A 13,637-nucleotide genomic window follows, 5' to 3' on the forward strand; every position below is an offset into this window, starting at 1 on the left:
ATCGGCAAAGGTCAAAAGCTTCTCGTGTTATAGCCCAAACTGTGATGTCTATTGCCGTGAAAGCGACAGAACAGAGCGGGGTATGCGCGCCATCTCTAATTGTCAGCACTCACATTGATAAACTATAACCCGTAAGAGGACAGTGATGTGAGGCTGTACAACAAGCATATCTTTCGGCTCTCAGTGCTCCTTAAACCAGACGCGAAGCTAGAAGCAATAGAATGAAGCATGTATCGGCAAAGGTCAAAAGCTTCTCGTGTTATAGCCCAAACTGTGATGTCTATTGCCGTGAAAGCGACAAAACAGAGCGGAGTATGCGCGCCATCTCTAATTGTCAGCACTCACATTGATAAACAATAACCCTTAAGAGGACAGTGATGTGAGGCTTTACAACAAGCATATCTTTCGGCTCTCAGTGCTCCTTAAACCAGACGCGAAGCTAGAAGCAATAGAATGAAGCATGTATCGGCAAAGGCCAAAAGCTTCTCGTGTTATAGCCCAAACTGTGATGTCTATTGCCGTGAAAGCGAAAAAACAGAGCGGGGTATGCGCGCCATCTCTAATTGTCAGCACTCACATTGATAAACTATAACCCGTAAGAAGACAGTGATGTGGGGCTGTACAACAAGCATATCTTTCGGCTCTCAGTGCTCCTTAAACCAGACGCGAAGCTAGAAGCAATAGAATGAAGCATGTATCGGCAAAGGTCAAAAGCTTCTCGTGTTATAGCCCAAACTGTTATCTCTATTGCTGTGAAAGCGAAAAAACTGAGCGGGGTATGCGCGCCATCTCCAATTGTCAGCACTCACACTGATAAACTATAACCCGTAAGAGGACAGTGATGTGAGGCTGTACAACAAGCATATCTTTCGGCTCTCAGTGCTCCTTAAACCAGACGCGAAGCTAGAAGCAATACAATGAAGCATGTATCGGCAAAGGTCAAAAGCTTCTCGTGTTATAGCCCAAACTGTGATGTCTATTGCCGTGAAAGCGACAGAACAGAGCGGGGTATGCGCGCCATCTCTAATTGTCAGCACTCACATTGATAAACTATAACCCGTAAGAGGACAGTGATGTGAGGCTGTACAACAAGCATATCTTTCGGCTCTCAGTGCTCCTTAAACCAGACGCGAAGCTAGAAGCAATAGAATGAAGCATGTATCGGGAAAGGTCAAAAGCTTCTCGTGTTATAGCCCAAACTGTGATGTCTATTGCCGTGAAAGCGACAAAACAGAGCGGGGTATGCGCGCCATCTCTAATAGTCAGCACTCACATTGATAAACTATAACCCGTAAGAGGACAGTGATGTGAGGCTTTACAACAAGCATATCTTTCGGCTCTCACCCAGACGGCCATAGACGTCCGACGGTCGACCGACGGACGTCCGTTTTCGGACCTTCGGACATCCGACGGAAGTCCGGTTATGTTCGATATACGTACAGCGGACGTCCGTCGGACTATCGTTCATGGATCCGGATCGCGTCCCACGGACGTCCGACGGGCAGCCGGAGGCGGACATTCGGACGTTTCCCGGAACATGCTTGCAGGGCCCGCTATTGGTGTAAAAACTTGCCAATAACATTCGTGTAAAGCTCAGCAAGCATGTGCCATGGAAATTTCAGTCACATACTAGTGCTCAATGCCTTTGTCGTGAGAGTAAAGCAGACAATAGAATATGCAACAGGTTCAAGTTTCCTGTTGTCTGCTTTACTTTCACACACAAAGCACTGAACAGTAGTGTGCAATTAAAACTTCCATCAAAGAGGCACATATGCTAGCTGAGCTTTACACAAATGCGCCATTCCTGAAAACATGCTAAGTGCATAGGCATACCAGCATGCGAGGTTGTAAAAAAAGCATTTTTTTTTGCTTTATTGCAAAAACTGAATGCATAAATAGTCTACACTAAAAAAATATCGATGTTAAGGAATGGCATGGTAAAATGCAGGCCAACTGGAGTATTAAGAATCTGCTTGAATAATTTTTTTTTAATTATCCTTGCCCGTGACAGCTCTTCCCTTGGGGAGGTGGTGGAGGAAAAGGTATTTATTGAAACCTAATATTTCGGAATTAGCGAGGAGATGATCGAGTTCTCTGTGGGCGGCCTCCGCAGGCCGGGATTCCAGGAGCAGTTACTATCCTGTGCATTTGCTCGATCAGCTGTTGCTGGTCTTTCAGGCCTAAGATGGAAAGAGCAGGCTGGGCTCCTCCTGCAATAGAAGGGAAAATGAAATTCAAGTTATCTGTGCTGAACTTTGATTACACGTCTCCAAGGGCAACTGCCAGTTTCTCTCAATTGCTTTTTCCAGGTGGCACTGTACGCATGCATCTCCATTCAGAACTGTCACATACTATATAGAAAGGTCATATAACTGCAGCAAAACCCATGCAGAATAACAAAAGATACAAACGTAGTTTGACCAGAACCTGGCATTCAGTATTTTAATGTTTTTATGTCGTCTTTTTGAACATGCCACTCTGACCAAACATGGCATGTTATGCTTGCTGCTATGCGCCCTCAGCAATGCCCAAGACATGGAGTGCACATGCAGAGAAACTAAGCATAAAGGATGCTGTATATGAACATAAAGCACAGCCAGAGCATTGCAGTATTACACAGGTATGCATTGGCAGCAGAAACCTGCATTTTGAGCGGTTTAACAGGCAGATTTCTAAAGTCATTGTTCCTGCTCTGAAAAGAAGTGATCAATAATAACATCATTTAAAATTGTTACCTTTTTGTTCTGTAAACTGCACATTTCGCTGGTTTCCATGTGCCCTCTACCGAAGACATTCCCTGGGCGTGTCGGGGGTATATCGACATCAACATCTAGGCTACAAGCGTCTAGAAAGCGTCTCCTTAGAGCAGCTGCGACGAAGTAACTTATCTGATAACATGCAAGCTGCTGCAGCAGAATAAAGATAGACATTTGACATGTGGCTAAAGCCCAATGTGGAAGCATAGCCCGCCGCAGTGATTGCGCAGTGTTCATGCTTCTACAAGAGTTAAAAGTAAAGTTATTTGTTTACCCACAGCGCTATATGTGACATTACAATAGCAAGGCTTATAGTCACACAAAACACAAAAAGCTGACAACCACAAGCTCCTGATGTATTACCGGCAGCATGCAGCATGGATGTTAGTTACTGAAATATGGTTGCATAATTCTGGCAACCAGCTGTGCATGTATGTCATGGATTTCTCAACTACGCACAACAAATTACAAAAAAAAATGGTATTTATAAATGCAGCCAGCTGTTCACAAGAAACACTGTAGCTTATTTATGGGGAAGGTAGTGGGCGCCAAAGAAACTGCCCCTGTAAGGGCGCCTAATTTGCCCCTATGTAATATCGGGGACAAGTGTGTGGACTACACAAACTGCAATCAAAGCACATAACTTTCACATCAACCAGGAAACTCGGACCATACTTGTCGATGTGAAAGTTGAACGTTAGTTCTTTCATGTGTGCAAGAGAAATAAGGTCACAATTCGTTTACATCGCGATTCTAGTACAAAATCTACACATACTGTCCAGAGACTTTCACCCCCGCAGTATAAGCCACCACTTGGGTAAGAGATTAGTAAAAGAAGTGTATAAAAGACATTAGTGCTGTTGGACAGCCATAGCTATAAAAATGGTATTGACATTGGAGTACTGCCTTAAGGCGGGGCCTAGGGCATTACAAAAGCAAGAGTTAGTGTCCGCTGGTCCTCATTTGAAAGAACAAAAAGAGGGGGGGGGGGAAGAAATCTACCTCAACTACATGTTTTGAGTGACACCAAGCCGCAGTTAGTATTAAAGATATCACACAGTTTTGTGGAAGATTTGGGAGCGCTTTGCTGCTTTCTTACAGGACTAGACAAAAGAGCTCACCATCTTCAGAAAGGCACGTTATATAGAAATGAAAATAGTGAATTTACTGCATCTGGCCACAACAACTTGCACACGGAGAGGAAGATGAACTGAAAATTTTATACATGAATGTACGTATTTACAACAGGTGAAACAATGACCATGATCTATGCCGAAGAGGAAAGAGATCAAAATTTAGCTCAGAACGAGTTCTCCAGGCCGCGGGGCCGTTTCATTAACTTCGGGACTCCGCCCACATTTCTCATCCCCAATGACAACGAACTCACACATGACTGGCTAACAAACATTTTGGCATGTCTTTCCACTTTCATAAGTTCTTCACCCTCTCCCTAATACAAGCAATGCAAAAGGGACAACAAATTCGTTTCACAACAAACAGAATTCAGAGAATGGACCTCGAAATGATTGGCTCACTAGGTCCCATGCCAAACTCTCTCCCCTAGGAAAAAAAAAGAAAAAAAAAATTAGAACCCATCAAAACGGTGTCCCACGTGCGCAACCATTGCCCAAAGCTTGCATCCTTGGCGGCTCCTTTTACAGGGCAATTATTGCAATTATTGGCGTCCGAGTCAGCACCATTGCGGACCACATCAGAAGAGCTAACCCACATCCTCCCGCTCCGCATCATACCGTCAATGTTACACACTTGCCCTTTTTCAACGCCGCCATCTCCCACCATTGTTGACATCCAGGGTTGGAATCCTCAACGAGACCCCACTCAGCGCGCCTGCACTGAATAATTGTCACTTTTATGGGCTCCCCAACAAGGAAGAGGGCCTTACACCCTTCAACCTGACAGTGTTTTTTCTTTGAACGATAAGCAGTTCTTCCAAAAGAGGTGCTCGTTTCAAAGCTGTGCTGCCCCCGGGTGATGGGCCCAGTCAGCGTACTAAGGACCCCTTGGTACTCTTAGTACTAAGGACCCCTTAGTTGTATACTGTTCGTAAAGCTCCTTAAATAATAATGAGCCCCCTACATGACACAGCAACGAGAACAAACTGCCTGTCCCCGCGTCTTCGAGTGCGACAGCAAAGTCCTCGGAAGAGGGGACTTCTTTCCCTCTCTGCCTACGTTTCCGTTAAGCACTGTAGCTGCTGTAGCTGCCTCTCTGTGCGCGTCTCTCCACCTCCTGTCCGAGGGCAAGTGGGAGACGGCCGCAGCTGGGCATTGAACAGGTGACCCAAAAAGAGCAGACTAATAATGGTGCCTTGCATACCCACCGATCCCTTACAGAAATCATTAAAGAAATGAAAGCAACACACCAGATAACGCTACAATGTTTCTAAGTGCAAAGTCGACAACTCCAAGTCATATAAATATATGTACATCTCCGCACATTAACTAGACAGAAACAGTGCAGAGTAAACTAATAATTCAGTGTCTAGCAACACTATTAAAAGGGGGATAAAGGCCACGGGGGGCTGCGATTATTAGTACCGTTTTGCCTTTAAACTACAATAACATACTTGTTGCAAGCTTAAAATCAGATTCACACCTGTCCCACCCACAGCAATGGAACACACATCTGACTCAAGTCTGCAGAGAAAGAGCAAGCTAGACTATTGCAGACGCACCCTTGGTTATTTTTCTGGCATTTCTGAGGGTGAAGAATCTGACTTGTCAGTAGCATGTATATGAATAAGAATCCTATGACAGTAAATGCATCAGATTTTCTGGAGTGGCTTTTCTTTGCTGACCACATATGAGGTGAGCTATAATTTATCCAACTTGGCCTAGGTTTATTCTATGAATAACAAAGCTATAGCAGGTACACAGTCGTCCACTCAGGCTGAACATGCGAGTGCGTGGCATGCACTTTTTGAGATGCCACTGCATCCATCACAGCTGCACACCGTAGCGAAGAGGCAGACAGCATGAAGTACCAGCCTCTAGTCCCTCTACCACCACTGGGGTCCCAAACTAGGGACCCCTTGTTTTTGTCAGGACAGGCCCCCTCAGGATCAGCTAGTGAGTAACCTCCTGTATTTGTATCTGATGGCAATGTTTTCCACCACCACCCACAATACGCAGCTGCGCATCATAGCAGATGTGAAGCAACAGTTCCTGGTCCTTCTGCGCACCATAGAAGCCTGCGCACCATAGTAAAGAGGCAGACGACATGACGCAGCAGCTCATGGTACCTTTACACATGAGCCACCCCACTGTACTTCAATACGCACCATAGCAAATATACAGACTACGCCACACAGCAGCTCCTGGTCCCTCTATGCATAAGCCATTTTGCCTCAATACGCACCTGCGTACCTGAGCGAAGAGGCAGACGTGAAGCTGCAGCTCCTGGGCCCTCCATGCACAAGCCACTTAGCATCAATGCACGGCTGTGCACTGTAGTAAAGAGGCGAAGAACGTTAAGCAGCAGCTCCTGGTCCCTCTACACATCAGCCATTTTGCCTCGATGTGCATCTGCACACCGTAACAAACAGCCAGATGTGACAAAGAAGCTCCTGGTTTCTCTACACATAAACCACTTTGCCTCAATGCACGTCTGCACACCGGAGCAAAGAGGCAGATGACGTGAAGCTGGAGCGGCTAGTCCCTCTACGCACAAGCCACTTAGCCTTGATGCATGGCTGTGACGGATGCATTGCTATTTTGCAAACTGCATGCCACACATTCCCATTCAAGCTAAGAGTGGACGACTGTGTAAACGTAAAATACTGGTTATTTACTTCAACGGACAATGACAAAAAGTAACATGGTGGACAAAGTAAAAAGAATTTGCTGCATAAAGTTTGTTGAAACCAGTTCTACATCCTACATGTAAACAAGCTAAAACCTTAATGTCGAAGGGATGTCCTGTGTGTTTAAAATCATCACGCTCAAACAACTTCAACACTGACAATCATGATTCAATATTAATAATATAGATAATGATACAATACTCACTTTTAGCCATACCAAAGAAATGAGAATGCAAAGGGATGTTGCTGTTTTTCCCCCGTGGATGACAGTTTTCCATGTTCAAAGTGCTGCTTCCTGTTGGCTTACGAAATCGGCTACAGCAAATGGCATCTGAAAAATTTTTGGAAGCCTCATGCTAGTCTTCAACGAGAAAAGCATTGCCATACAGAAGCAGAACACAAATACTTTTACAACATACTAAAAGCACCAACTGCGGTGCTGTTTTTAGGATGACTAGGTAGAGGTTTTGCTGTAGCAAGCCAAATGTTAGCCTTCAATAAGGAAAGCATTCCCATACAGAAATAGAACACAAAAACTTTTACAACACATTAAAAGCATCAATTGCACAAATGCTTGTAAGATGACCAGGTACAGGTTTCTGCTATAGCCCACATCATGTGACCAGCGGTTATCAGAAGCCTTGTATGTGAGCATGATGCCCTAGATTCAATTTATGGCTATCACTGTATTAACAAGCATGGGTTTAAAGCTACTTTAATATGATAATCTAAGAACATGGTAAGAGCTTTCAGTGCGAGACATAAGCTCAGTATCATGCACTATAAGGTGCTGCATGGCTCTAGTGTAGCTTTGGCATTATCTCGCTGTCAATAATGCAATGAAGTTCTGAGGAGCCTTTGAATATCTGTAAGGTCAAAGCAACAACAATTTTGTTTTCATCTCACTTTTGCTCAACTCGTTTGTTGTTGTTTTTTTGAGCCCGCGGCTTGCATGGCCTCCCAGTATGCCTGTTTTGCATAAAAGAAGGCGTTGCAGGCACCAGAGCTCACAGCCCAACTGTATCGCGGCGGCGGTATGTCAAATTCCTGCCAGAACCGCGCAGAACAACGGGTCAAGAAAAAGACAAGTGCTGACTTTTTTTTTTCTCTCATCTCCTTGTCCGGTTGTTCTGCGCGGTTCGGTCCCACATGCATAACCAACATACGCAAGGTGCTGTCCTGGTTTGTCAAAGCTGAAGGAGAGTACTAAACCTTTAGTTATTTAGTAGCTACAGCCGTTCCTTCTAGAAACTGTAGTTGCCGTAAAGCTCGAGAGAGAAAGATCAGCGGCTGTCCATTAAAAAAAAAAAAAAAAAAGAAAGAAAAAGAGATAAAAAAAAAAACTCGCGACGTTTTCACAAGTGTAGGCATGTCGCACGATGGGCTCGAGGAGTGCAAAAGTTTTCTCGTATAGTTTTTACAACTCAGCACGTTGCGCATGGTTAACAAATTAACTCCTTTAAAGCTTGGGCGGGCACTCCTTTATCAGAGACAGAGAAGTAGCGCGGCTTACTGGCGCAGCGTCCAGTAATGCCGAGAAAGATGGCCCTCAGACTTGAGGCTGCACTTTAGTTAGTCGGCGCGGAGCCATCCTTTCAGTCTCGCCTAAAACACTCGACCGTTCGGCTGCCCAAAAGCTCACCACTATCGGTGCATCGAAAAGTTCCACTAAAGAAACAAAAGTTCGGTGAAATACTTACTTTGGAATCGGCGGGTGAACAAAGTGTGCCAGCCGCACCAAGCCACAGCAAAAACAATGCTAGCAGTGCATTACAGCCGTAGGTATTTGTAACTGCGCAGAAAATGCAGAACACGGAAACGTGAAGCCGGAAACGTCAACTTGTCAGGTGGATTGGATTGGCTCATTTCAGATTTTTTTTAGGATAGGTTCGGTTTCGTTCTTTTTGAGCTTGCTGCTTCTGCGTCTGTTCAGCCACTGATTAAAATTTCACCGAAGCATCATGATAGAAAAATGTTTAATGGTCATTTAACTTTTAATCAAAAATTTTTGATGGAAGAATTCAACGATGAAACATGCGGAAAATAAAAAAAAAACTGTTTAATGGAAACGCTTTCTATCGCATCGATTCGCTCTGGCATCATATAATGCAGACTTGACGGCATTATTGATTTATACGCAGTTCAGACGAGCACGACGACTACAAACTATATCATAGCTGTGTAAAAGCAAATCCAGTGGCGGACGTACGGCGGCTGTCCGCTGGGCGAACGGATTCGACCATCCGCTTTCGTACGTACGCCGGTATTCCGGCGGACGTCCGAAATCGGCCGCCGAGTTGCGGCCGAGTTCGGCTGTCCGTCGGACGTCAGTGGCCGTCTGGGCAGTGCTCCTTAAACCAGACGCGAAGCTAGAAGCAATAGAATGAAGCATGTATCGGCAAAGGTCAAAAGCTTCTCGTGTTATAGCCCAAACTGTGATCTCTATTGCCGTGAAAGCGAAAAAACTGAGCGGGGTATACGCGCCATCTCTAATTGTCAGCACTCACATTGATAAACTATAACCCGTAAGAGGACAGTGATGTGAGGCTGTACAACGAGCATATCTTTCGGCTCTCAGTGCTCCTTAAACCAGACGCGAAGCTAGAAGCAATAGAATGAAGCATGTATCGGAAAAGGTCAAAAGCTTCTCGTGTTATAGCCCAAACTGTGATGTCTATTGCTGTGAAAGCGAAAAAACAGAGCGGGGTATGCGCGCCATCTCTAATTGTCAGCACTCACATTGATAAACTATAACCCGTAAGAGGACAGTGATGTGAGGCTGTACAACAAGCATATCTTTCCGCTCTCAGTGCTCCTTAATCCAGACGCGAAGCTAGAAGCAATAGAATGAAGCATGTATCGGCAAAGGTCAAAAGCTTCTCGTGTTATAGCCCAAACTGTGATGTCTATTGCCGTGAAAGCGACAAAACAGAGCGGGGTATGCGCGCCATCTCTAATTGTCAGCACTCACATTGATAAACTATAACCCGTAAGAGGACAGTGATGTGAGGCTTTACAACAAGCATATCTTTCGGCTCTCAGTGCTCCTTAAACCAGACGCGAAGCTAGAAGCAATAGAATGAAGCATGTATCGGCAAAGGTCAAAAGCTTCTCGTGTTTTAGCCCAAACTGTGATGTCTATTGCCGTGAAAGCGAAAAATAGAGTGGGGTATGCGCGCCATCTCTAATTGTCAGCACTCACATTGATAAACTATAACCCGTAAGAGGACAGTGATGTGAGGCTGTACAACAAGCATATCTTTCGGCTCTCAGTGCTCCTTAAACCAGACGCGAAGCTAGAAGCAATAGAATGAAACATGTATCGGCAAAGGTCAAAAGCTTCTCGTGTTATAGCCCAAACTGTGATCTCTATTGCCGTGAAAGTGAAAAGCAGAGCGGGGTATGCGCGCCATCTCTAATTGTCAGCACTCACATTGATAAACTATAACCCGTAAGAGGACAGTGATGTGAGGCTGTACAACGAGCATATCTTTCGGCTCTCAGTGCTCCTTAAACTAGACGCGAAGCTAGAAGCAATAGAATGAAGCATGTATCGGCAAAGGTCAAAAGCTTCTCGTGTTATAGCCCAAACTGTGATGTCCATTGCCGTGAAAGCGAAAAAACAGAGCGGGTATGCGCGCCATCTCTAATTGTCAGCACTCACATTGATAAACTATAACCCGTAAGAGGACAGTGATGTGAGGCTGTACAACAAGCATATCTTTCGGCTCTCAGTGCTCCTTAAACCAGACGCGAAGCTAGAAGCAATAGAATGAAGCATGTATCGGCAAAGGTCAAAAGCTTCTCGTGTTATAGCCCAAACTGTGATGTCTATTGCCGTGAAAGCGAAAAAACAGAGCGGGTATGCGCGCCATCTCTAATTGTCAGCACTCACATTGATAAACTATAACCCGTAAGAGGACAGTGATGTGAGGCTGTACAACAAGCATATCTTTCGGCTCTCAGTGCTCCTTAAACCAGACGCGAAGCTAGAAGCAATAGAATGAAGCATGTATCGGCAAAGGTCAAAAGCTTCTCGTGTTATAGCCCAAACTGTGATGTCTATTGCCGTGAAAGCGACAGAACAGAGCGGGGTATGCGCGCCATCTCTAATTGTCAGCACTCACATTGATAAACTATAACCCGTAAGAGGACAGTGATGTGAGGCTGTACAACAAGCATATCTTTCGGCTCTCAGTGCTCCTTAAACCAGACGCGAAGCTAGAAGCAATAGAATGAAGCATGTATCGGCAAAGGTCAAAAGCTTCTCGTGTTATAGCCCAAACTGTGATGTCTATTGCCGTGAAAGCGACAAAACAGAGCGGGGTATGTTCGCCATCTCTAATTGTCAGCACTCACATTGATAAACTATAACCCGTAAGAGGAGAGTGATGTGAGGCTGTACAACAAGCATATCTTTCGGCTCTCAGTGCTCCTTAAACCAGACGCGAAGCTAGAAGCTATAGAATGAAGCATGTATCGGCAAAGGTCAAAAGCTTCTCGTGTTATAGCCCAAACTGTGATGTCTATTGCCGTGAAAGCGACAAAACAGAGCGGGGTATGCGCGCCATCTCTAATTGTCTGCACTCACATTGATAAACTATAACGCGTAAGAGGACAGTGGTGTGAGGCTTTACAACAAGCATATCTTTCGGCTATCAGTGCTCCTTAAACCAGACGCGAAGCTAGAAGCAATAGAATGAAGCATGTATCGGCAAAGGTCAAAAGCTTCTCGTGTTATAGCCCAAACTGTGATCTCTATTGCCGTGAAAGCGAAAAAACTGAGCGCGGTATGCGCGCCATCTCCAATTGTCAGCACTCACATTGATAAACTATAACCCGTAAGAGGACAGTGATGTGAGGCTGTACAACGAGCATATCTTTCGGCTCTCAGTGCTCCTTAAACCAGACGCGAAGCTAGAAGCAATAGAATGAAGCATGTATCGGCAAAGGTCAAAAGCTTCTCGTGTTATAGCCCAAACTGTGATGTCTATTGCCGTGAAAGCGAAAAAACAGAGCGGGGTATGCGCGCCATCTGTAATTGTCAGCACTCACATTGATAAACTATAACCCTTAAGAGGACAGTGATGTGAGACTGTACAACAAGCATATCTTTCGGCTCTCAGTGCTCCTTAATCCAGACGCGAAGCTAGAAGCAATAGAATGAAGCATGTATCGGCAAATGTCAAAAGCTTCTCGTGTTATAGCCCAAACTGTGATGTCTATTGCCGTGAAAGCGACAAAACAGAGCGGGGTATGCGCGCCATCTCCAATTGTCAGCACTCACATTGATAAACTATAACCCGTAAGAGGACAGTGATGTGAGGCTTTACAACAAGCATATCTTTCGGCTCTCAGTGCTCCTTAAACCAGACGCGAAGCTAGAAGCAATAGAATGAAGCATGTATCGGCAAAGGTCAAAAGCTTCTCGTGTTATAGCCCAAACTGTGATGTCTATTGCCGTGAAAGCGAAAAAACAGAGCGGGGTATGCGCGCCATCTCTAATTGTCAGCACTCACATTGATAAACTATAACCCGTAAGAGGACAGTGATGTGAGGCTGTACAACAAGCATATCTTTCGGCTCTCAGTGCTCCTTAAACCAGACGCGAAGCTAGAAGCAATAGAATGAAGCATGTATCGGCAAAGGTCAAAAGCTTCTCATGTTATAGCCCAAACTGTGATCTCTATTGCCGTGAAAGCGAAAAAACAGAGCGGGGTATGCGCGCCATCTCTAATTGTCAGCACTCACATTGATAAACTATAACCCGTAAGAGGACAGCGATGTGAGGCTGTACAACAAGCATATCTTTCGGCTCTCAGTGCTGCTTAAACCAGACGCGAAGCTAGAAGCAATAGAATGAAGCATGTATCGGCAAAGGTCAAAAGCTACTCGTGTTATAGCCCAAACTGTGATGTCTATTGCCGTGAAAGCGAAAAAACAGAGCGGGGTATGCGCGCCATCTCTAATTTTCAGCACTCACATTGATAAACTATAACCCGTAAGAGGACAGTGATGTGAGGCTGTACAACAAGCATATCTTTCGGCTCTCAGTGCTCCTTAAACCAGACGCGAAGCTAGAAGCAATAGAATGAAGCATGTATCGGCAAAGGTCAAAAGCTTCTCGTGTTATAGCCGAAACTGTGATGTCTATTGCCGTGAAAGCGAAAAAACAGAGCGAGGTATGCGCGCCATCTCTATTTCTCAGCACTCACATTGATAAACTATAACCCGTAAGAGGACAGTGATGTGAGGCTGTACAAAAAGCATATCTTTCGGCTCTCAGTGCTCCTTAAACCAGACGCGAAGCTAGAAGCAATAGAATGAAGCATGTATCGGCAAAGGTCAAAAGCTTGTCGTGTTATAGCCCAAACTGTGATGTCTATTGCCGTGAAAGCGAAAAAACAGAGCGGGGTATGCGCGCCATCTCTAATTGTCAGCACTCACATTGATAAACAATAACCCGTAAGAGGACAGTGATGTGAGGCTGTACAACAAGCATATCTTTCGGCTCTCTGTGCTCCTTAAACCAGACGCGAAGCTCGAAGCAATAGAATGAAGCATGTATCGGCAAAGGTCAAAAGCTTCTCGTGTTATAGCCCAAACTGTGATGTCTATTGCCGTGAAAGCGAAAAAACAGAGCGGGGTATGCGCGCCATCTCTAATTGTCAGCACTCACATTGATAAACTATAACCCGTAAGAGGACAGCGATGTGAGGCTGTACAACAAGCATATCTTTCGGCTCTCAGTGCTGCTTAAACCAGACGCGAAGCTAGAAGCAATAGAATGAAGCATGTATCGGCAAAGGTCAAAAGCTACTCGTGTTATAGCCCAAACTGTGATGTCTATTGCCGTGAAAGCGAAAAAACAGAGCGGGGTATGCGCGCCATCTCTAATTTTCAGCACTCACATTGATAAACTATAACCCGTAAGAGGACAGTGATGTGAGGCTGTACAACAAGCATATCTTTCGGCTCTCAGTGCTCCTTAAACCAGACGCGAAGCTAGAAGCAATAGAATGAAGCATGTATCGGCAAAGGTCAAAAGCTTCTCGTGT

General features: G+C 45.0%; 1 long non-coding RNA gene across 1 annotated transcript; it reads right to left on the bottom strand.

Moving 5' to 3' along the window:
- Nucleotides 1-1,967: 1,967 nt before the first annotated feature.
- On the bottom strand, nucleotides 1,968-8,408 carry LOC146206844 (uncharacterized). Its single transcript, XR_014704532.1, has 3 exons — nucleotides 8,280-8,408; nucleotides 6,785-6,910; nucleotides 1,968-2,210 (listed from the first exon to the last, which is right to left on the bottom strand). It is a non-coding gene; the product is annotated as an uncharacterized LOC146206844 (long non-coding RNA).
- Between the last annotated feature and the right edge of the window lie 5,229 nt (nucleotides 8,409-13,637).

The sequence above is a fragment of the Amblyomma maculatum genome, chromosome 1 (assembly GCF_055883805.1).
Source record: "Amblyomma maculatum isolate TAMU_Amacu chromosome 1, ASM5588380v1, whole genome shotgun sequence".
NCBI lineage: Eukaryota > Metazoa > Arthropoda > Arachnida > Ixodida > Ixodidae > Amblyomma > Amblyomma maculatum.